At 37.4% G+C, this 23,361-nt stretch overlaps 2 protein-coding genes and 1 long non-coding RNA gene across 3 annotated transcripts in view; 2 read left to right on the forward strand and 1 right to left on the reverse strand.

The window, feature by feature from the left end:
• Positions 1-8,319, reverse strand: part of LOC147843021 (uncharacterized) — a 9,420-nt gene extending 1,101 nt beyond the window's left edge. The window contains exons 1-4 of the long non-coding RNA XR_015495343.1: positions 7,720-8,319; positions 5,370-6,209; positions 3,132-5,307; positions 1-1,495 (exon numbers count right to left, since the gene is read on the reverse strand). The exon at positions 1-1,495 is cut by the window's left edge and continues 1,101 nt beyond it. This is a non-coding gene — a long non-coding RNA (uncharacterized LOC147843021). The remainder of the gene's footprint in view (positions 1,496-3,131; positions 5,308-5,369; positions 6,210-7,719) is intronic.
• pcsk6 (proprotein convertase subtilisin/kexin type 6) overlaps positions 1-23,361 on the forward strand; it is an 884,625-nt gene that overhangs the window by 275,127 nt on the left and 586,137 nt on the right. The gene's annotated exons all lie outside the window — the stretch shown is intronic.
• Positions 1-23,361, forward strand: part of chsy1 (chondroitin sulfate synthase 1) — a 182,850-nt gene that overhangs the window by 43,668 nt on the left and 115,821 nt on the right.

Raw genomic sequence — 23,361 nt, forward strand, 5'->3', positions numbered from 1 at the left:
CGTTGCAAATCCACTCGCGAAAAGTACACACTCAGGCCCTGTTTACACTGTCTTTGTTTTTAAATGGCATTTTAGAACGACAACGATTTGACATCCACAGTGGCGTGTAGCACTTCTGAGCAGCCCTCCTTCCTCTCTACCTCTGACACACACACAGCCATGCGCTCGAGAGAGCAGGTCCAGGCAGTCAGAGGACTGCTTCAGTCTTTCACTCACTTGTACTTTGTCATTTTAGCGAACACCTCAGATACTGTTGGCTGGTTCCTGTTGGTTGTGCGTCTTTTTTTACCGACGCCATTATAACGACACAGATCACTGCCTATTCACGAGTCCCGCTGAAAATAGTGATTGACAGGTGGTAATTATGTGTGTATATTGCCTTTATTCATTTACTGTATGATTTGTTTATGGGTAAAACAAAGACCATACAGGTCAGGTAGTTTAAACGGTAGGCTACAAATAATTAATTGGTCATTAATTAATTAATTATTCATAATCGAAAATCTAATCGTGCCTTTAGAATCGAAAATGTAATCGAATCGAGGATTTAGAGGATCGTGACACCCTTAATTCTGTGAACTACCAGAAGCCCTGAGTTTGTAGGTAAGAAGCAATATTTTATAATCAATATGGAACTTTACAAGCAGCAAGTGGAAGTAAGATGGAATTGTGGTAGGAATGGCAACTGCATTTTGCACTAACTGAAGTGTATTAATAGTGGATGCATTATAACCAGCTGACAGAGCATTACAGTAATCCATCTTAGAGGTCATAAAAGCATGAACTAGCTTTTCTGAATGGAAGATGTGTATATCTTATATAGGTATGTTGTATTTGTTGCTATATCTGTGCAGAATTTTGTACAAAATGGGCAGATTTATGCATAATGATTTTGAGAAGATAGTAGCTAAAACTTTTAGCCTTTAAGGTTTGCAATGCAAATACAATTACAATCGCTTGTTAGTGCATTTCATAATAATTATCATTCCAAAGCAGCCTCACAAAAGGTGAACTAAAAATGTTTAAATCTAGTTTTAAACTGAGAACGTGTCTCTCGAATAGCCTCCCTGATAATGTCAGGGGCTCATTGTTTAGGAGCCATGTATGAGAGCGCTCCTTTTGAAGACTTTGCTATTCTGGGTACTACCAGAAGTTTATAGGAAACTGAAGTTTATTACAGTGGATGCATTACAATCTGCGAACAGAGCATAACAGTAATCCTACCAAGAGGTCATAAAAGCATGAACTAGCTATTCTGCATCTAAGATGTGTATATCTTATAGAGTTATGTTGCATTTTTTTACTATATCCATGCAGAATTTTGTACAAAATCTGCTGATTTTAAGGATTTTGATAGTATAGTAACCAAAATTTTACATGTGGAAAACTTTTTAGCCTTTAATGTTTTTCATGCAAATGCAATTATAGAACCAAGTGTTTGGTAACAATATATATAAATGTATGTAAAATATGTGCACACATTTTCTGTGAGGGACTACAGATAACCCAGGATTTAAAGAGCCCATATTATACATGAAATAGGGTCATATCTTGGTTGTAAGGGTCTCCAACAACAGTCTAATATGCATGCAAGGTCAAAAAACACTTTCATGGTCTTATAATCTGCATTTATTTTTACCTAATTATCCCAGCGACTCCTGTATGAATCGTTCAGTGATTCATTTGTTCCCAAACCCCTCCTTAGCGCGAAGCTAATCTGCGCTGATTGGACCGATGACAGTCTGTCGCGATTGGTCGACTGCCTTCAGTCAGAGAGTGAAATGGCCAATAGCTAATCAGCAATTTAAAAAGTAATCACAGTTCATACACGCTAGATAGTGTAGGCGTGGATTTTAGCTGCCACACACACACAAACACACACACACACCTCCGGACGAGAACGCTCCCGCTTCCGCCCGCACCCGCCAGGTTTTAGCCTTAGAACCCGCCCCGTATTCTGCCCGCCGCGCCCGATCCCGCTAAAGAGCGGGGGAGAACAAAACCGAAAATCTGTATAAACACACACACAGCACCAAGCATAAAGCTCTCGCTCGCTCGCTCGCTCGCTCTCTCTCTCTCTCTCTCTCTCTCTCTCTCTCTCTCTCTCTCTCTCTCTCTCTCTCTCTCTCTCTCTCTCTCTCTCTCTCTCTCTCTCTCTCTCTCTCTCTCTCTCTCTCTCTCTCTCTCTCTCTCTCTCTCTCTCTCTCTCTCTCTCTCTCTCTCTCTCTCTCTCTCATACGCGCGCGTGCGCACTAACACACAAGCACCAAGCAGACACATCTTTCTCTTTCTCAGGCAGCCCGCTCCCGTCCCAAATCAAACCCGTTACCGACCGCTCCGGCGATTTATTCGGAAATTTATTCCCGCGCCGCAGAAATCTGGCGCGGGGACAGCCGCGGGTATGCACACCTCTAACGTTACCACGGAGCTCCATAAACAAAGCAGCACGCGTCGCGTTTTTAACGTGACTTTGCACGCGATAAGAGAATATAGCCAGTTAACCTGATACAGTACACTCGGTTACAAGTAACAAATCACAACTAAATACATTTGCAAGCTAGAGTCAACGAGGCAACAACTTTAACCGCACGTACTTACACTTGAGAAATGGAAGAAACCCATCCTGATGTCCATCAGTAAGTTACTGATCCTTCCTTTAACAAACGCAGATGAAGTATTCTTTGTAGCATGTAGCTTCCAGAAGTTTCCAGTAGTTTCCAACTGCTTGGCTATAATGCTGAGGTTTCATCTTTGGGTAGAGACTCAATATATCCATCTGCAGTGTGACTTCAATCGACCGGCATGTTTGTGTGCGTGTGTTTGTGGGTGTGTGTGTGTGTGTGTGTGTCTGGGTTACTGCGTCAGAGGGCAGGGCCTCAGGTTTGAAATCTCCCGGGTTTGCGCGTGCACGTGAAAAACTTTGTTTCGTTCGTACGTCATGGCGAAACACCTAATGAGTCGGTATCAAGGCGACTCGTTTGAAGCACTATGAATCGACTCTTTTATAGATGAATCAACAGTTTTAAACACTGTATTCTTACAGATTTAAGCCTTAGCTGGATACTTCACTTCACTTAGAGCTGTGTTACACACTACATGGAGGGGAATTTTCAAAAACCCATAATATGGGCTCTTTAATTTATCCTGGGTTTAGGATGACCTAGGGTGAACATTTTCATGTTTAAAAAGCACTAAGGATTAAAAAATAAATTTTTCTGACCTCAAGCTGTTGAATGCATTTGTAATATGTAGTTTACCCGAGTGGCGTTGTTTGCTCTGTTAAATGTCGATCAAATTTTAATACAAAAAAGCATGAAAGAATTTGCTTTGACTTCGAGTATTTTCTCTGCATATAGTTGGCGTAAAGCAGGATTTGTATGCCACAGTAAGCATTGGAATGGTGCACTGTGAGGCTTGAGTGGAGTTTTTGTGGTTCGCCAGTTCCATGCCAACCGTCCAAAAACATGCCAAAGTACAGCTAATGCAAATGCAAAGCCACAGCATCTGTTTCCTACAGGTCTGACACGCGGCTCCTCCCTCTGAGAGATGCCGTCGCACCCGCGCTATCTTTATAAGTGTCTCTCTGTCTCTTTCTGCCCTCCGTGTTTTCGAGAAACCCTCCAACAAGAGCGCCTTTGTAGCACTGGCTCGCTGCTATTTTTACCTCCCCAGTGCACTTCGCTTTCCACCACTGCTCTTATTCAATTAGTTTGAGGGTTTTTGTGTTCTTCACTGTAATCTTTAAGGGAGATGGAGGAAACGCGTGTACACGCAGTCATCAGCTGATGCAGGGAATGACCTGAGCTGCTGGGAAAAATGGCTCTTGTTTGCAAAGGGCTGGTTTTGCACTCAGCTCTGACGCATCAGACTGAAGTGGAGGTTAAATGTAAGATTTTGCTTTTGATTGGACGCACTTGGACGAACAACAGGTCTTTTTTTTATTAAGCTTCCCAATTATGCTTGTTTTAAGCTTCCTAAGTTTTGCTTTGAGGTCTCCTTTAATAGTTTTACTTTATTAGTGCGGTGGAAATATGTAATGTGTGATTTTGTTGAGCATTTTGATGACATTTCTGGAGAAATAACATCCCTAGAGAAACGCTGTTTGTTTTAAATCATTTACATGTAATGATCTTGTAAAATGAACAGGTGAGAGATATTTTTCTCATCTATTTAAATCTAATTCTGCCAACAACAACAACAACAAAAATCTATTATTTAGACTTTACAACGCTATGAATGAGCGAAAACCTTAACAGATATTCTGATTATTATTGATTCTGATTATTATCTCTACCATTTGTGTTAATTTTCGGGTTGAAAATTTGGGTTGGTTAATTTTAAGATTCGGGTTGACCTTTGGGCTGCTCTAGCTAATAGCAGAACAGCACCCTACTGGGGAGGGGGGACATATGTCCATGCAACACATAAAATATGTTTGTTTACATACAATAATGTGGATATTGCAAGGACTATGATTGTGATAATCATTTTTGGAGACACTTATCCAGCCCTAGTTTGATCTAAGATTTGGTTTGTTTTCCTCAAAAAATCCATTACAGCATCAGGTTTCTGAAACAGTTTGGACAAGGATCCAATCTTTATTAATCCGAATTTTCAGGAGTCTACTCTATTCTAAATGGTTAATGATTAACCCGGTCTGTTGTCATTGGTCGATGCTTACAATGCATGCCGGAAACCAAACACATATGGCCAAAATTGTAAACGCTGCTTTGTTCCAGTGCAGAAAACGGCATCATGCATTACACTTTACTGAACTAAACTGAACTTCATCTTTGAAAACTGGACTAAAGCAGGTTTAGTTTAATAAAACTTCATCCAAGATAAACGTTTTTGACACAATCTGCATTGTAAAAGCACTATAGAAACACTGATGAATTGAATTGAATAATGTCAACGCAGACAAAGTTTATCCAGTTTCAGCTTCAACTACAGTATAGACCATGTTTAAAGGCACCTGACAAAACGCTGACATTATATACTGTTCATATTGACTACCAGTGTTAACTGAATATCAGTTTTAGTAAAAGTTGTTAACACCCATTGTGATACCATGGAAGTCTAAGTGTGCCTTTCTCTGGAAACAAAAGTGCTTTAGGGTGTTTACAAAACTTTGGATTGCATGTTGGGTTTTTAACTACCATAGGCTGTCATCTGCTTTTCAAAACTGCCTAGAGCGCCATCTGCTGGTAAAAATTAGCCTAGATCACTATCAGTTGGTTAAAAATTGTACTAGATTTCCATCAGCTGGTAATAAGCTAACCTAGAGCACCGTTTGCAGGTTAAATACTAGCTTAGAGGGCCGTTTGCTGGGTAAAAGTAGTCTAGAGTTACATCTGCGGGTTAAAAACTAGCCTAGAGCTCCATCTGCTGTTAAACCTTGCCTAGATATTAAAACTAACCTAGAGCGCTGTCTGCTGTTAAAACTAACCTAGAGCGCTGTCTGCTGTTGAAAAATAAACTCTGAATTAATTCATGAGGATAGCGATGAATTTTTGAAAATCACTATCAAATTTTTACTGTAGCATCAATGTATTAGTTAAAAATATATAATTTAAGCAGAGGAGTTTTCACAGTTGTCGTGAAGGTTAGAAATAGCTATATACAGCAAAACGATTTTTGTACCAGTTTGTAAACACCTTTTTTTTCTGCTGTAATGTTGCTCATTGTAACATTGAAGTCTATGGAAATTTGTTCTGTTTTGGAGCCAGCCCCCAGTGATTAATAATAATTATTAATTAATAATTAGGTTAGGAATGGTTTAAGTGAATTATAAGTGTGTTCTTGGTAAACTATTTACATTAATCTCATGATATAAAAGCCAACTTGTATTTAAAAAAATACAGAACTAGCCTACAGTGCCATCCGCTGTTAAAACTAGCCTAGAGTGCCATCTGCTGTTAAAAAAAACAGCCTAGAGCAGCATCTTCTGTTAAAAAAACAGCCTAGAGCACCATCTTCTTTTAAAACTAGCCTATCTGATGTTAAAAAAGTAGCCTAGAATGCCATCTCTTGTTTAAAAACTAGCCTAGAGCACCATCTACTGTTAAAAAGCAAGCCTAGAGAACCATCTGCTGTTAAAAAAAAAAACTGGCCTAGAGCATCATGTGCTTTTAAAACTAGACCATCTGCTGTTAAAAAAAGTAGCCTAGAGCGCCATCTGTTGTTTAAAAACTAACCTAGAGCACCATCTGCTGTTTAAAAACTAGCCTAGAGCACCATCTGCTTTTAAAGCTAGCCTATCTCCTGTCAAAAAACTAGTCTAGAGCACCGTCTGCTGTAAAAACTAGCCTAGAGCGCCATCTCTTGTTGAAAAACTAGTCTAGAGCACCATCTGTTGTTAAAAAACTAGCCTAGAGTGCCATCTGTTGTTTAAAAACTAGCCTAGAGCACAATCTGCTGTTAAAGGGTCACGAAACACCAAAACACATTTTTTGAGCTGTTGACAGTCGTATATGTGTCCCACACTGCTAAAAACACTATTAGGACACCTATATTTCACTAAAAAGTGTAAATTGGTTGTTTTTGCGTTATTTCAAGCAAATTCGTTCTTCCTGTTTGAAACGAATTTTTGAAGCTGCGTCACGGTCATGAGATAATAGCGTGTATTCCAGCGTGCAGACTGGACGTCTGTGCCAGAGTGTGCCTTATTACGTCTTACAGTGTGATGCATTAATGCATGAGTAAGGCTTGGTTCAAACCAATCAGCGCGCTCTATTGTGCAACTTCATTAATATTCATTAGTGTCACCGTCTTTACACCACAGAGACGCCACGTTGTGTTGGCAAAACAAGCGTGAAGTGTTGCTTTTACAGTTTGCTGCCATTAAGTTTCGTTTTCATTTTCTCTCTGTGAGAGCTCATCTGGATCACGTGTGGATTACAGTGTACGCGACGCTCGACAACAATAATTTACGTGGGGGATTATCGTTTACCTGAGAGTTGTTCTCATCTGCAAACGCTGAAATCCGGATTCCGGATGTAATCTTCTCTTCATAAAGACGCGGCTCTAGTTGCTGGTGATTGTCCTGTCTCTACAGATTTGGTAAGTGAGCGACCAGTGCTCTTTGCATATTCAGTTTGTTCGTATCAAATAAGTTAATTATTGCATTGAGTGCAAACATGTTAGCACCGCATTTTGTGACCGGAATAACACACGCGGCTTTCTGACGCTACCTGCCGTGTGCATCTAAGTTTCCGGGAAATGCGGAGTTTTTTTTCTCTCATTCGTCGTGCGGTATCAAACATTGCATGAAAAATACACGCTTAGAGCAGATCTTCGAATCAAATATCTCATTTGTCGCGGGGGGCATGAATGAATTCCCTGAATGAAAGAGCCGAACTGCAGTTAAAGTCCAACATTTAATAATTTGGCAAATAATTCGACTACAGATGTCCATGTAGGTTAAACACCATCCCTTTCTCCTGTGTATTTTGACTGAAACTCGCGCGTGCCCAAATAGACACTCCCACACCCTCCCACTTTAGTTTCTCCGACACTCCCCCCTAAACAGAGCTGGACACGCCCACTTTTCTGACTTTTTCCAAAGAAGAGGTGTGAAAACACCCTGCTGAAACGAGGGGGTTTCATGGCCCTTTAAAAAAACAGCCTAGAGCACCATCTTCTTTTAAAACTAGCCTATCTGATGTTAAAAAAGTAGCCTAGAATGCCATCTGTTGTTTAAAAACTAGCCTAGAGCACAATCTGCTGTTAAAAAGCAAGCTTAGAGAAACATCTGCTGTAAAAAAAACTAGCCTAGAGCATCATGTGCTTTTAAAACTAGCCCATCTGCTGTTAAAAAAGTAGCCTAGGGCGCCATCTGCTGTCAAAAAAACTAGCCTAAAGTGCCATCTGTTGGTAAAAAAAGTAGCATAGAGCACCATCTGCTGTTAAAAAATTAGCCTAAAGCGCTACCTGCTGTCAAAAAACTAGCCTAAAACACCATCTGCTGTTAAAAACCAGCCTAGAGCGCCATCTGCCGTTAAAAACTAGCCTAGAGCGCCATCTGTTGTGGAAAAACTAACCTAGAGCACCATCTGCTGTTTAAAGACTAGCCTAGAGCACCATCTGCTTTTAAAGCTAGCCTATCTGCTGTCAAAAAACTAGTCTAGAGCACCATCTGCTGTAAAAACTAGCCTAGAGCGCCATCTGTTGTTGAAAAACTAGTCTAGAGCACTATCTGTTGTTAAAAAACTAGCCTAGAGTGCCATCTGTTGTTGAAAAACTAGTCTAGAGCACCATCTGCTGTTATAAAACTAGCCTAGAGAGCCATCTGCTTTTAAAGCTAGCATATCTGCTGTTAAAAAAAACTAGCCTAGATCACCATCTGCTGTCAAAAAACTAGCCTAGAACACTATCTGCTGTTAAAAGACTAGTCTAGAGTTAAGCCTGCTGTTAAAAATGTTCAAGAGAAGATACTGATGCATTTAGAAAATTACATAATCGATTTTTCGCTATTGCTTATGGGGGCAAAACATGAAGTTATGTTTCTTTCTAAATACTACATACTGTTTCAAAGCAGGACAAATTAAAACATTTCTGTATCAGTGACGAAAATGTTCTCAGATTCCCTACAGAACACAAGAGTGTCGTTTATCAGCTTGGCTCTGTTTAATGTTGATTCAGTTCAGATCAATAACCGTGCCAAACAGAGCACAGTCTGTTTCAGTGTGGCTGAAGAATGTCATGATCTACAGATTGTGACTTTAAATCCCCAAACGCAGCGCCTCCTCTGTGTTTTTGTCCTGCTGTGAGCGTCTTTTCAGGAATGCTGGAGGAACCGACCTGCTCACTGATCTCCTCGTGCTTGAAAATCCCTCAACCCTGAGCCTTAAACCCTCAGTTATACACTCGGATGTTTGTTGCTGAACTCAGTCTACCTTTCAGGACACTGGCCTGTTATTGGGGACTTGAGTGAATGAGTTCTGTGTAGATTTGGATGTGTTTTTCGTTAGCTGGAAGTCATGTATGCTTTCCTTTACATCTGATGGTATGCTTGTGTAGCAACGGTTCATGTAATATAGCCGTTTTGAGTTTGCAAGAGACTTGGGTAATGCATGTTGTGATGTAATATTGTTCGTTTTAAACTTAATATTTGGGTCTTGCTGAACTGCTTGGCGAAGAGGAAGTGAGAGCAACGTTGAAAGCCGACCACAGACTGTTGATATTATCATTTAAAGGCTGCAGTGTTTGCTGGTTATGGCCTCTTCCTGTAATGACACAGATCTTTCCTAATTTTATTTTATTATTAATTAATTTACTTTAATAATTAAATATGAGTTATGAAAAATGTTGATATTTAAATGTATCTCATTAATTAAATACAATTCTTAATTATATTTTTAATACAATTGTTTCCTAAAACAGCAAGTGTCAGCAATGTTTACAGACAACCACAGACTGTAGATAGTATCATTTTTATGCTGACTTTCTTGTTGCTTAATTAAGTAAAAAAGTTTATATTAAATGAAAGTTTCCAAAATATATATTTTTAACATGGCTGTTTATGAACTTTTATTTATATATTTTAAAAATATATTTATATTTGATGTAATGTATTTCTTAAGATTTTATTCATGAAGTACATTTTTTTAAATACTTATATTTTGAAAAATATTATTAATAAAAATATATACACTTACCGGCCACTTTATTAGGTACACCTTACTAGTACCGATTTGGACCCCCTTTAGCCTTCAGAACTGCCTTAATCTTTCGTGGCATAGATTCAACTAGCTACTGGAAATATTTCTCAGAGATTTTGCTCCATATTGACATGATTTTGAGCAAGATTTGTTGGCTGAGGATCTTTGATGCAAATCTCCTGTTACATCACATCCGAAATATGCTCTATTGGATTGAACATTATCCTGCTGGAAGTAGCCGTCAGAAGATGGGTACACTGTGGTCGTAAGAGTGATGCACATTGTCAGCAACAATACTCAGGCAGGCTGTAGCGTTGACACAATGCTCATTTGGAACTAATTGACCCAAAGTGTGCCCAAAAATATCCCCCACATCATTACACCACCACCACCACCAGCCTGAACCATTAATATAAGGCAGAATGGTCTTCTGCTGCTGTAGCCCATCCGCCTCAAGGTTGGACGTGTTGTGTGTATAGAGATGCTCTTCTGCAGACCTTGGTTGTAACGAGTGCTTATTTGAGTTACTGTTGCCTTTCTGTCAGCTGTAACCTGTCTGGCTATTCTCCTCTGACCTCTTGCATTAACAAGCATTTGCACCCACAGAATTGCTGCTCACTGGATATTTTCTCCGCTCACTGATTATTTTTGCGTTAACGAGCATTTGGACAGGTGTACCTAATAAAGTGGCCGATGAGTGTAGTTAACTTTAAAAAACTTTTTAAAATTAAATAAATATATGGACAAATCAAGCGCTGGGTTAAAAGGTGTGATTTAAATTTAATTGAACAAACTAACCCAATGTTGGGTTTGTCCATATTTGACCCAAGGGTTAAAAAAACATCCCCGCATTCAGCCTCATTTCCGATGATTCATGCTTGAGATTTTAACCGGGTCTTTTAAGATCTCTGAAGTCAATGTGTGTGAAATCTTCTTGTTCAAACGCTCGTCTTGCCTCTTAGTGAATTACAGTGTCATCAGATATCAATAGCAGGAGATAACGCCTCATTGGCAGTCTCTTTGTGTTCCCTGGCTTCAGTGGGTGGCTTGTTGGCCGTGTTCACTGCTGTTTGTTGCCGTTTGACACTTTTTCTTTTAGAGGAAGTCCATTAGCGTGCCATTTGAACCCCTCATTTCCACCAGCAGGCTTATTAAGAGCTGCACAGCTCTCTCCAAGGGCAATCCAGCAGCTACCTTTTCCTGTTTGGGCTAGTTTTTTCTCCTTTGGCACGGTCGCTTGCTTTCTTTCTTTCTTTCTTTCCTTCTTCATTTCTTTCTTTTTCACCCTGGTTCGTCCAGTCAGAAGCAGAGTCAACTCTTTTAAATGCACAATTTTTAATGCAGATTTATTTATTTGTTATTGTATTCCTCATGAAGTGAGTTTGGCGGGCGTCTTGAGTTGCTACCAAATGCAGTTAAATGCATCCACTTGGAGAATTTCCGACCACTTTAAAATCACAATAGGGAATCTGGTGGGTCGTTAATATTTATTTGCGCTGAAAGCTGCTGTTTTTTTCTCGTCAAATGCATCATTATATTGAATAAAGGAGCTGTTGGTCAATGTGTCGACACTGTTTTTGTGAAAATTAAAGTGACTTTTTTTCTGGTAACACTTTACATGAAAGGGGTGTTCATTAGACTGTCATAACCTTTATAATTCTGACATGATGCATGAATATGAAGGAGATTTCATTCATGCTTATCACAACATTTAGAGTCGTTCACTTGGTCATGTCATTTTAGATGCAAAGATGACATTGTTTAAAATTAAACAAACTTGTCAGTGTCTTTGTATGACTTGTCATAAATCTGTCATAAACATGAATGTCATGAGGTTATTATAACTGTGGCTAAATTTTATAACAGCATCATTCATATTTTTCCTCCTCAATTACTGGGGTGCATTTGAATTTGTCATTCAAATGTCCTTAAACATTAGCAACACTCTTATGAAATTACTTGACAGAGTAATGACACTTTTTTTTTTTTTTTTTTCATAGTGCACATCATCAATTTATTAACATTTTTAAAGTATTTAAATTCTATATTCACAGACGCTTTATATATATATATTCATTATATATATATATATATATATATATATATATATATATATATATATATATATATATATATATATATATATATTGCCTTTATTTTAACAAAACAACAGAACAATCACAGATTACAAAATTTTTCAACATCACAGCACATAATGAAGATCAAAAAGAAAACATAAATTTAAAAAGTAATAATGATAAAAATAATAGAAGAATACATATATTAACCAAGGTTTATGTGATCTAAGGTTTTGCAAAAATGTACCTGAACTCCTGGGACCTACATATTCAAGGAAAGTCCAGATGTGATAAAAATCATCACTTTTTCCCCTTGACCAGTTGGTAAAATATTCCAATTGACATAAGATCAAATATTACCTTATGCCATTCTGATACTGAGTAATGACACTTTTACTCAGAAATTTTAACAGAAATTTAATTTTGTTCTACTGAAATGTAATAAGAAACTATTCGTCTCACTGCTATATTGGCTTCATGGTAATCATGTTTATGACAGATTTATAACAACTTATGTTGTGCATCCACTTGAAGAATTTCCAACCCTTTTTACAATCACAAAAGAAATCTGGAGGGTCATTAATATTTACTTTCACTGAAATTAGCTTTTTTTTCTTGACAAAATGAATGCCATCATTAAAATGAATAAAGGAGCTACTGGTCAATGTGTCGACACTGTTTTTGAGAAATTAGTGACCATGCTTATGGCAAAATTAACCTCTTAAGGTCCAAGGTGTTTTTTACATGCATTTTTAAAATTTTTCTTAGCTATTTGGGCTTAATCGAACCTAATTAGAGTAAAAACCTAAGAATCAATTTTTGATATGATGCACTTTTAGGGAAAAATGATGTCAATATATGTGCACTCATGGTCCGAATACATAAAACACTTTTTTTCTGACTGTTTTTTTAATGCATTCATTAACACATACATATTTTTGGAAAATATTTCGACCATCAGAGAGTAAAAACAACATTCTTTTCCTATTTTGGACTGCTAAAAATAGTGTTTGGGAAATTTCATATGCTGTAAAACAGTTGCAGGATGGCACTATATGTCTGTAACGAAATATAAAACATTCAAAGTATTTTAAACAGCCACTTAAGAGCTAAAATGTGCTGTCCACGTATGTGGCCACTAGGAGGTTAAGTGTCATTAACTTAGTGTTGTTTTATATCCAAACATGACATTGTTTGAAATTAAACAAATAGCCTTGCAGGGTCTTTGCATGACTTGTCATAAATCTGTCATAAACATGAATGCCATGAGGCTATTGTAACTGTGGCTTAATATTATAACAGCAACATTAATATTTGTCTTTCTCTGTTAGAGGGGTGCAAATTGAATTTGTTATTCAAATGTCTGTAAATATTAACGCTGTTATAATATTATTTAACAGAATAATGACATTTTTAATGAGAAATTTTAACAAGTTAATTTTGTTCTGCTGAAAAAAAGGGATGAGAAAAAGATTCATTGCACAATTATAATCGCCTCATGACAATTATGTTTATTACAGATTTATGACAAGTTATGATGTCTCGGTAATGTGAATAGGTATTAGCCTGGTGATGAGCGGTGCCTGGTTTTCTCCAAACGTAACGCCTGGCATTCACTCTAAAGAGTACAGTTTTAGTCTCATCAGAGCAGAGAATTTAGTTTCTTATGGTCTGAGAGTCCTTTAGATGCCTTTTGGCAAATTCCAGGTGGGGAGTGTCTTCCGTCTGGCCTCTCTCTACCGTACAGGCCTGATTGGTGGATCGCTGCACAGATGTTTGTCCTTCTGTAAGGTTCTCCTCTCTCCACAGAAGAACGCAGGAGCCCAGACAGAGTGACCGTCGGGTTATTGATCACCTCCCTGACTAAGGCCCTTCTTCCCCAGATCACTCTGCTTAGAAGGCCGGCCAGCTCTAGGAAGAGTCCTGGTGGTTCCAAACATCTTCCACTTACGGATGATGGAGGCCACTGTGCTCACTGGAACTTTCAGAGCAACAGAAATGTTTCTGTAACCTTCCCCAGCCTAGTGCCTTGAGGCAATCCTGTCTTGGAGGTCTACAGACAATTCCTTTGTCTTCATACTTGGTTTGTGCTTTGACATGCACTGTCAACCATGGGCGCTTGTATAGACAGGTGTATACCTTTTCAATTCATGTCCAATCAAGTGAATTTACCACAGGTGAAGCTGCTGAAACATCTCAAGAATGAATGAGTTTAATCCATTTTGGAATAAGGCTGTAACATAAACAAATGTAGAAAAATTGAAGCACTATCAATACTTTCCAGATGCACTGTAACTTCAAGATGAGTAAACTTAAATCTTTTATTCTTTTGTTCTCATTAATCGACCACATGAGAAGCATAAGTCTTCAGTAGAAGGATCATCCAAAACAACAAACAAAACAGGAGCTAGTTTAGGAGGAGTACTTAATTTAACCTAGTTCAAGGAAAAGAAAAGAAATAAACAGTCAAACAGGTACAAAAATAAAAGTGTTTACCGTAGTGAATTTATCTCGCTGAGCCTCTGCAGCTTAGAGAATGTCAATGCAGACGAGACTAAACTGGAGAGGAACAAAAAACACACATATCTGCAAATTCATGCTGTTTGCGTTGTCCTAAATTGTGCAAGAAGAGTCCTGTCATACTCGATTATAGCTTTGTTTAGCTTTCGATCGGTTTCAGGGCTGTTTGCTGGGTATTTTGGCTTGTGTGTGGGAATGCTTTAAATGAATTCAGAGCATCTCCTGTCTACAATAACAGCGTGTTTCGCTTATTATTTGACTTGTGAAATGTAGTTGTGCAACTCTAAGTGTTTTTGGCTGTTACTGTGATCATGTGAAGTCACACAGCTGCAGTCAGATCAGGTTGTTAACATAAAAATAAAACTGCAAAACTGATCACACTGCTTGTTGTAGACATTAGCTTATGTGCATTTGCTTGCACATATATTTATTCTGTGTAACTCAATGATGTGTTAAGGCATAATTACACATAGTTTTTTTTTAAATTAGTGCCACAGTGTACTATAATTTTATATTATTTGAATTCTGTGTACAGTTGAAGATAATTATTATCCCTCCTGTGTGTGTATATATATTTATATAATTTATTTGTTAATTTGATTTATTTAATTTTTTTCTATTCTTTCTATTTATTTAGATATTTGTTTTATTTATCTAATCATCATTTTTATCTATTTAAATTTTTTATTATTTATATTTATTTATTTATTCTTTTTTTATTTTAATTCATTCTTTTTATTTGTTCTTTGTTTTTATTTATCTATTTTACTTATTTATTTTATTTATTATTTTATCAATTGTAGATTTTTATTTATTCTTTTTATTTATTTTACTTATTTGCTATTTTTATAATTTTTTTATATTTATTTATTCTTTTATTTTTTATTTATTCTTTTATTTTTTATTCATTCTTTTTATTTATGTTCATTCTTTTTATTTATTTATTTGACAAATTTTCTATTCTTTTTGTTTTTTTATTTATTCTTTTTATATATCTATTTATTCTTTTAGTTTTTATTTAGTTATTTTACTTAGTTACTGTTCTTTTTATTTATTTGTTCCCTCTAGTTATTTATTTATTTATTTATTCTTTATTATTTATCTATTTTTATTGTATTTATTATTTTATAAAAAAATTTATATTTATTTATTTAATTTTTTATTTATTTTTGTCTTTGATTTATTTTTTATTTGTTCTTTTTTTATTTACTTTACTTATTTTTAGAAGGTCACGGGTTCGAGCCCCGGCTGGGTCAGTTGGCATTTTTGTGTGGAGTTTGCATGTTCTTCCTGTGTTGGTGTGGGTTTCATCCGGGTGTTCTGGTTACCCCAACAGTCTAAAGACATGCGGTACAGGTGAATTGGATAAGCTAAAGTTTCCATAATGTATGTGTTTGAATTTAAATGCAAGAATGTATGGGTGTTTCCTAGTGTTCTGTTGCGGCTGGAAGGGCATCTGCTGTGTAAAACACATGCAGGATTAGTTGGTGGTTCATTTCAGTGGACTAAGCCGAAAAGAAAATGAATGAATTAACTTATTTTCTATACATTTTATTTATTCTTTTTATTTCTTTTTATTTTTCTATTTATTATTTTAGATATTTTTTATTTTATTATTATTAGAATTTTTTATATTATTTATTATTTTTATTCTTACATTTATTTGTTTGTTTTATGTATTTGTTATTTGTTATTTAAATTTTATTGTATTTATTTTTGTATTGTTTTTATTTCTTACTCTTTTAATTATTGTTGTTATTATTATTATTATTATTACTTATTTTTATTGTTATATATATATATATATATATATATATATATATATATATATATATATATATATATATAATTTATATATTAATTTATTTTTATATATTTTCTTATTATTTTTAATGTTATTTCTCTGTTAAATATCTAATATTTAATAATAATAATAATAATAATATACTATATATAATATACATTATATATTCATATTATTAATACTTATTTAAAAGTATACATTTTTGCAATAAAACAAATTTTACTTTTGTGCTTTGTATATAAAATTTGTAAAGTATATAATATGACCCATATAATACATTGTGTTTCTATTAAGGAGTTAATTACTTAAATATTTATTCCCGCCACAATATTTTTCTTTTCTAGCAAATCAAACTTTACACACAATTCCTGAAATCTTCGAGAGGCTAATAATGGTCTGTCGAGTGGGCTGAGCAATATGAAATTATTATTGTATGGATGAGCACAGAAAAGCTTGAAACAGAAGTAAGATGCGTGGCGTGTTAGATGGTTTTGTGAATGGACTCTACTGAGCGGTGAATGGTCTGTTTGGCCGCTGGGTTATTTTGATCACGTCGGGTCCGGTGTGCAGCAGACAGGATCTGTCATTCCTGCCAGACGGAGGAATGTGAACAAAATGAGGATCAGGGAGAGCCTGAGAGCCGCTTCACAGAAACTCAAGAGAAACCGAGAATTAGCAACACACCAGAATCAAGAGATCAGACACAGAAAAAGCCAAGGATCTGGAAACACCCCCTGTAGAATCAGAATGAGCCTTATTTGCCAAGTGTCTTTATAAGAGCTCAGGATACATACATGCATAAAGAGTACAGGCTTTAAATTAGATGAAATGCTCAGGACATGCACTAATATGTCCATTGTATTGAACACAGGGTCTGAAGGGGTTAAAAGAGAGGTTTGTGAGTGGTGAGCTCATTAAACACTTATTTAAAGTATTTACAAATAAGCATCTTCATTGTTTACAGAATTCATAAACTGTATTGGTTATGACCAAGATCAACTGATGCGCTAGGCATTTAAGTTGGATATGGCTTGAGTTTGGGGGAAAAAAGAAAGAAAAGAAAAGCAGGAGTTGCTGATGTCAGCACATGTCTCGGCTCTCTCTGTGTTTAGTGAGACCAAACAGGCCGAAAACGGAGCGCTCCCAGACACACACACACACACACACCCTCTCTTCCTCTTTTAGCTTTTCTCCAGCAGATCTTTCAGCCCGTGCCGGCGGCAGCGCATGGGAACTGTTAGCATGCACCATTTGTTTCCAGTCTGTTGGGTTCAGCCGGTGCAAAGATTTACAGCCGTTAAAAGGAATATTTCACCCAGATATTGAATTATGTCATTTCCTCACGCTCATGTCATCCCAAACCCGTATGATTAGAAAAGCACGAGTGGTTTCACTTTTTCCAGAGAGCTCGCGTGCATCTATATTTGAAATAACGAACTTGAGCTCATAAACATTAACTCGGGCGTGATTATTGAAGTGGTTCTGACATCCCTTCTGAAACGGACAAATGTGAGAGTGAAGTGTGAAAAAAGGAGCAAACGATTCTTTCAGCAACCTAAAAGATGAACAAACTGCCATGTTTAACTATTATCATCCCCTTTTAGACTATTATGAACTCGAGAATGACGGAGTTACTCTCTAACAGAGGTTACACGTGCTGGTGTAGATTTAAGATGCAGATGAGAGGTTTGCACTGACTGTGCACTGGATATTTCGAGTTGTTTTTGAACCCAAATAAGGACTAAATGTATGCTGTGTGTAGTTTTTCTGTAATTGGTAACATATCGGAGACTGTAATGCTGTGTTCACACCAGACGCAGAACGCACGGATAAATAGCCGTGTGAACATTTGAGTTAACTCGCTTCATACGCGTGTCAAACCCCGCTTCATTCGCGTGTCAAATTCACATCAGAACAGACGCGGATTCGTGTGATGGGCTGGGCTTCTGTCTGCCCGAAGACTCTAGCTTCATAGCTCAATGGCTAACATGGATTTTATGAAGAAAATAACAGTGTGTATGTGCTTTATGAAGACTGAAAAACAGCGTTGATATGTTTAGGGTCGTGTCTGAGTCCACTACATTCTTTCAGAGGTGCATCCAGCTCTGTGAGCTCATAAACTCCTCCAGAAACTTAACCTGGATGACGGAGGCTTTCAGCGGTGCTTCTGACTGAGCCAAGCCGAGTTTGATGAACTGTTGTCGGTGAAGGCTGGAGGATTTCCCTCGGAACACCGACAACAGGTTCTACGTCACAATCACGCCCCCACAAGAGCAAGCTTCTGATTGGTTAACGCGGCGCGAATGTACGCTGAAGTTCAGATTTTCGAAATCGAGAGATTCGCGCGAAACGCTCGTTAAGCGCGTCAAATGCGCAAAACGCTCAATTCGCCCCGCGCCATTCCCGCAATTTGCGTCATTCGCGCGTATCGCGCTGCAGGATGTCTATTCGCGCGTTTGCATTGACTTAACATGTAAATCACTCGCGCTTGACGCGCATGCCGCGTCTGGTGTGAACGCAGCATTAGGGTCTGCATATGTTCATATTTGTTGCATTTATTTATTTTACATAGTTGCAGACGTTACAGTAGGCTATTTCACACTTTTCATTGATCTGCAGTTATAACTAAGGGCAACTATGATGAAAATCATCTATTTGGAGCTATTTTAGAGAGAACTGTGTTTAGGTATAGTGTGTCCACAGTCATAATGGGGTGATATAAAGACAATAAGTCTTTTTTTTTTTTAAATTTCCTGACCTTAAAATAGACTCCAAAACCTTCCCATTTTGAGGCTGACCGCAACGTGACATGGAAGTGTGGTTTCCCCGCCCACCGAATTGATTGACAGCCACATATTAGCATGTCTCCGTTGCAACGTTTATAATCAAATCAACCAGAAAGGACGTACGCAAAGCAACCTGGATTAAAAGATCTGTTCAGCTCTCTGTGATCATCAATCATCATCAAATATGATCAAGACAGGGCTCAACAGTGCACCATTTCGCTCGCATTTGCGAATAAAAATAGACGTGTGCAAACGGGAACATTTATTTAGTCGCTCATGTGCGATTTTATTTTAATGAGGTTGATTTAATGACTCACTCGGCCATGGTAAAACAACATGCTCTTCACACTAATTTGTGTAATATAATGTTGGAAATCTATTTTGACTGTAGCACGCTGACGCTGTCAACAGCAGCACTTCTCTAAGTTCCTGGTTTCTTTACTTCACGTCAAAAGATCTTTACATTGTTTTGAATGCATTGCATTGCTAATAAGCAACGCATGGCACCGAATGGCGGCGTCGCACATAGTGTGAGGCTCATCAAAAAAAAAGCCTACAATTCGACCATGGATGGCATATCGTGGCAAATCCAGTGTAAGACCCAATTCAACATAAGCGCTTCCCACACAGACTTTACCTGGTCGGCCCGGTTCTGTGTTCGCGAGAAACTGACAATACTCTGCCACAGACTCGCATTCTCTGCACGCAGACGCAGAGAGACACAGAACTGCTGTTCTGACTTTGGTTACTTAGTAGCTTTGAGAAGAGCGCTATACTTTTATTTACAAAACATATGCACAGTAATCTGTCCTGGCTAAAGGTCCCAGATCACTAGATACCTACACATAATTAGGGGAGGTTATCTCCCATTAAAGCAATGTTATTGTATAAAAATGATAATTAAACTATGTTAATGCAAAAGAAAGCAGGTAAAAAAAAAGTGGGAGTGTCTGTCTTACCGCTAAGATCGACCTGCATTTGGCGGGTTGATGGGTGTTAATGTCAAGCCCTGGTCATAACGATGTGTTTGTTTCCATGCGATTCTGCAAAGCTGTCGGTTTGCAGCAAGCCTTCTTGTCAGGAGAGCTGTACGAGATTTGGAGAATGGCAAACTTTGTCTTTTATCAGTGGAGTTCGCTACATTCACACACATCTCCCTTATATATGTGCCACTGTTTTCACACACGTTGAAAATCCTCCAGATTACCGGCAGTGATAGATGGAATAGATAGGGCAAGAGACCTGCTGCACTGCTATCCACTGTGTCTGCATTCAGACCCGGGATTCAGGTGGAGAAAGCAAACTGTGGGTGTGTATATGAAATATGAATAACGTCTATAGCAGGGCATTAAATTAAATTACTGTTTTTTTTTGTTTGTTTTTTTTTTGCATTTTAAATTTGAAGACCATAAAATCATGTGTCTCCTTACGGTTTCCGTCTCATTTTGTGAGCCAACAACCAGTTGTTCGCTCTCCTCTTTTTCTGCTGCTCTGCCGGCCACGCCCACTCCTGCCTTTGCTCGCAGAGCTTCACGCCCATCATGAAGCATTTTTTTTTTTTAATTTGGAAGTAGACTTAAACCAAAAGAGGGGGGTTTCATAGCCATTAAAGGCCACTTAATATAAAGTGAGACCAAAAAAAATGGACTACTAAAGCAATATACGGGAAATGTCATGCATAATCTCTAGTGTTATTGTGTCCATTTGATGCTGTTGTTGTTGTTTACAGACTCTTTATCTGCAGGAAATAAGTGTTTGGTGTAGTTGCTGCTGTTATTGTCAGATTTGAGCAGTTTGATATCTCGGCACACTCTCCATCTGTCCTGCCGCTTCTGCACCTGTTGCTTTTCCAAGAGAAAATTCTCTAAATGCGAGAAATGGAAATGTTGTCCGCCTGCCATGGCTTAAGACAGCTGATCGGGATATTGCCATTTGTCCAGCTGTGAACTCGCTCTTTGGGTTGACTTTCTCATCTTCCTGTGTCGGCGGTATATCGGGTTTGCTCTGTGACGGCTCTTTGCACTGCTTATACAGTTGAGGTCAGAATTATTCGCCCTCCTGTAAATTTGTTCAGGATGTCCGTGGGGTCTTAAAGTATTAAAAGTTGATAAATCAATGCAGAGAAATTTAAGGTCCTTAAAAAGTATTAAAAAGTCTTAAATTCTATTTTGCAAGGTATTAAACTTGATCAAAATTTTGATTATGCAATGTATGGTTGCATACTAAAGTTTACCTCAATTAAATCTGCGAATATCAGGATACTGTGTAGTTTATAAAATGAATAAAATCCTGCTAAATTTGACATCAATCTGCTTTGTTTATTGCAGTAATCAAGGCAACGTTATTATTTCTGCAGTTCTATAGGTGCCAGCTAGATTTAATAGATTTTTTTTTATTTAGTTTATGGATTGTGTTATTGTTTTGGATTAATTTCTTTCATTAATATTTAGTAAATATACTAAAAACCTGGTTAAAAACCTAAAGTGGTCATAATGTCTTGATATATGGAGAGTCTTAAAAAAGGTCTTAAGGTATTGAACTGCACTGTCTGATTCCTTTTATACTCTGTTGTTTTCTGTTCCAAATATTTCTTAAATCTCGTTTAATTGAGCAAGGAATTTTTCACAGTATGTCCTAATATTTTTTTTTTCCGGAGCAAGTCTTATTTGTTTCATTTCGTCTAGAATAAAAGCAGTTTTTAATTTGTTTTAAAACCATTTTAAGGTCAATATTATTAGCCTCCTTAAACAATATTTGTTTTATACTGTACAGAACAAACCATTGTTATACAATGACTTGCCTATTTAACCTAACTTTAACCTAGTTAAGCCTTTAAATGTCACTTTAAGCTGAATACAGTATCTTGAAAAATATCCAGTCAAATATTATTCCGTCATCATGGCAAAGATAAAATAAATCGGTGATTAGAAATGAGTTACTAAAACTATTATGTTTAGAAATGTGTTGATAAAATCTTCTCTTTGTTAAACAGAGATTGGAGGAAAAAATAAACAGGAAGGCTAATAATTCTGACTTCAACTGTGTCTGTGTATGTGTGTGTTAAAGGACGCGCGGGTGTCATCTTGCCTGCAACTGTTTAAGCTGGTCAGGGGATTAGCGAAAGCTGGGATTAGTTGTAAAGGGCAGAAAGGAAGCCGTCTGATGGTTTAGATTCACACTGGATCTCTTTTCAACCTGATCTGTAAGGGTTGTCGTTCTCTCACGAGTTGCTCTTTACAGAAAATCTATTCAGATTTAATTCTCCGTTTTGATGTTTTCTGGTTTCATTGGTTAAATGTTAATACCATAAAAGCTGTTTTATTTTTCTCTATTGTTATTTACAATTTTAAAAAATACAATTTAAATTGACAGTTTTCCATACTTTGTGATTCATGTTTTTTATTCACTTATTTAGGCTTTTGAATTACATCATGGGCACTTGATCGTTCCTCTCTAGAAGCTTTTAATCAGAGATGCCCAAACTAGGGCCCGCGGACTAAAGTTGGCCCATGGTAACTAGGGTTGCACGGTTTACTGGTACTGGTAGTATCGTGATACTATGGCACCAAAAAACTGCCGGTGCTGCTGTAGTTTGTAAGCGGTAGTATCGTCATTAACAGTATCGTCTACAATAGATAATGTGCATGTGGAAAAGTCAGTAAAATGCTCACACATTTGTGCAAGTATAGACCATTTTATTTGAATAGTTACTTGAGCCCTTTAAGGTTGCATGTTGGTTAGTTACATAACCTTTTTGGACAACAATTATTCAGCTTTTGGTTGAAAGGAGAAATGACTTCGCTTTTGATTTGATCCTTGTTATCTGAACATGCAGCTCAACTCCTTGTTCAAGCTCTTGTTCTCTCCAGACTGGACTATTGCAACTCTCTACTAGCGGGGCTTTCAGCTAACTCTATCAAACCTCTTCAGCTGCTCCAGAACCCAGCAGCACGAGTGGTCTTTAATGAACCTAAAAGAGCACATGTCACTCCGCTACTCATCCGTTTGCACTGGCTGCCAGTTGCTGCTCGCATCAAATTCAAAGCTCTGATGTTTGCTTACAAAGCGACTTCTGGCTTTGCTCCTTATCTGCTCTCACTTCTGCAGATTTATGTGCCCTCCAGAAACTTGCGTTCTGTGAATGAACGTCGCCTCGTGGTTCCATCCCAAAGAGGGAAGAAATCACTTTCCCGAACGCTCACGCTCAATCTGCCCAGTTGGTGGAATGAACTCCCTAACTGCATCAGAACAGCAGAGTCGCTCGCTGTCTTCAAGAAACGACTAAAAACTCAACTATTTAGTCACCACTTCCCTTCCTAATCTGCAATTGCTTATCTGGTTCTACCGCTAACTTTATAAAAATAAAAAGACTAATGTTTTTCTTCTTACACTTTACATACCTGAAACTTGCCTACAGCACTTATTCGTTGCTCTTATAGTTGTGTAAATTCTCTTAATGGTGTGACGACACATAAAAACTTTCAATTATTTATCCAAAACGCACCAAATTC

The sequence above is a fragment of the Danio rerio genome, chromosome 7 (assembly GCF_052040795.2).
Source record: "Danio rerio strain M-AB ecotype USA chromosome 7, GRCz13ab, whole genome shotgun sequence".
NCBI classification, from domain to species: domain Eukaryota; kingdom Metazoa; phylum Chordata; class Actinopteri; order Cypriniformes; family Danionidae; genus Danio; species Danio rerio.